This window comes from Bidens hawaiensis, unplaced genomic scaffold (genome assembly GCF_021521415.1).
Source record: "Bidens hawaiensis isolate Kalapana, Puna unplaced genomic scaffold, B.hawaiensis_p1.1 tig00000760_1, whole genome shotgun sequence".
Classification (NCBI taxonomy): Eukaryota; Viridiplantae; Streptophyta; class Magnoliopsida; order Asterales; family Asteraceae; genus Bidens; species Bidens hawaiensis.
In genome coordinates, this window is record NW_027491043.1 from 3,097,718 (window position 1) to 3,099,665 (window position 1,948).

At 40.2% G+C, this 1,948-nt stretch overlaps 1 pseudogene; it reads right to left on the reverse strand.

The window, feature by feature from the left end:
- Positions 1-277: 277 nt before the first annotated feature.
- LOC143533463 (putative carboxylesterase 18 pseudogene) lies at positions 278-1,655 on the reverse strand (annotated as a pseudogene).
- Positions 1,656-1,948: the final 293 nt, after the last annotated feature.

Genomic DNA, 1,948 nt, shown 5'->3' on the forward strand with positions numbered 1-1,948 from the left:
ACATAATAAAACAAAATAAAAAAACCAGCACGTAAATAATACTAATACAATGGAGGATTAAAGAGCGTTTATAATTCAGTTACGTACAATATACATTAACTCAAATGCACAGAAGAAGAAGGTAAATATGATACTACATATTTACAAATATTTTAGCATAAAAGCTACTTGTGTTTATTTAAAAAATGAAAAGATAATCAAAGGAAATAACATACAAATGAATAAAAGTTCATAATATTATTAGTCTTTTCATAAACCCCATGTCAATGTAAATCTCCTAAACCTGAAAGCAAGCAATATACAAAGGATAATTGAGCATGTGAAATGAATATTATGAAATACATGAACAAATTAACAGAAACAAAATATTTAGTGTTTGGAGGCTTTTCGTCAATACCTTATTTAAGACCTTGTTAATGAAGTCCTTCATATCTAACATAAGTTGATCGGATTCTGGCAACTCCGAGAAGAGAAAGAACTCATGAAATGTGTTTGGGTAGTCAATCAAGTACGCTTCCTTCCCGGACTTCTTGAGCCACTGGTAGTACCTTATATGTCGGTCCCGGAGGGTATCAAACCCAGCCGCGACCACCAATGTCGCGGGAAAATCCATTTTGGATATGTCCACGGCATTGGGCCCGGTAACATTGATGATAGGATGGTCTCGGTTGAAGGGTTCACCTAGGGGCATGAACGCGTTCCAAAACCAATCGGTCCGCTTCATTGTCACGAGAGGTACTGATCCATCCATCCGTATTTCAGAATCTGTTCGCTCCTCCCCGCCGAGAAACGGTTGGATCGCCACTAGCCCAATTACCTACAAGCCATCATACCGTTCATCAGCAATCATGCGGGTGGTATTTGTTGTTGGATTTTAGATCACTCATTTCTTCTTAATTTCTTACAAAATACAACTTACGTGTGTACGATGCTTCAATTAGAAAGATACGAAGTTGTTGATTTTTCAAACTAGGAAATTAGATATGTTTATATACGGATAATAATGCATGAATCCAGTAGCATATGTATACATATATATAGTTAAGTCGTACCTGGAGTTGCTGGAATTTGAATTGGGAGGCTCTTAGAGTCACATGATGAGCTAGGTGTCCGCCAGCGCTATCACCGACGATAAAGCACCGTGAAATGCTGGCATTCTCCGGCAGCCATTTTGACCGGTTATCTTCATTGTCCAGAAATTTCAGCACATCAAACCCATCGTCATGTTGGGAAGGGTGTCGGTTCTCTGGTGCAAGACGGTAGTCGACAGAAACAACAATGGCACGCAATTCGCTCGCGAACTTGCGGCCCACATAGTCTAATATCGCCACATCCGGGGAGAGGAAAATATATCCACCGCCGTGAAAGTACACCATCACCGGGAGATCTTCTTCAGCGTATTGCGTGGGGACAAATACACGGAACCAGAGATTGCGAGTTGGATCCACCATGACATCGTGTGTCTTGACACCGTTGACGGGCATGGACAATGCCGGGATCTGAAAGTCCACGAGATTGAGAAGACCGCGGGGCACCGTGCCGTCATCCCGGAGAAGTGGGTCGATTGCAAGGTGTATTGCCGATAGTACAATTCGTGTTCTCAAGGGCAAGGATAGCTGAGATTTCGGAGTTTCCGCTGCTGCTGATGATTCCATAATTAATTGAAAGACTTTTGTGATCAGAGAGGTACGTATTCAAAATTCAGGTTGTGTGACAAATGCTAAACACATCAACTCTATTTATACTGCAAAATATGCGACGTTATATCACACCATCTTTGATTATTTCAATATTTCAGTCAAATGAAACCTTCACCTGCATGTTCACACCAAAAAGGTTGGTCATGGTCAGGGTCTAGTTGAATTAAAAAATTCATCTTCAGTCAATAACTAATGTCTATTACAACTTTTTAGTTTTGTCAAAAATAAAAGGCTCTATTCATGATTTT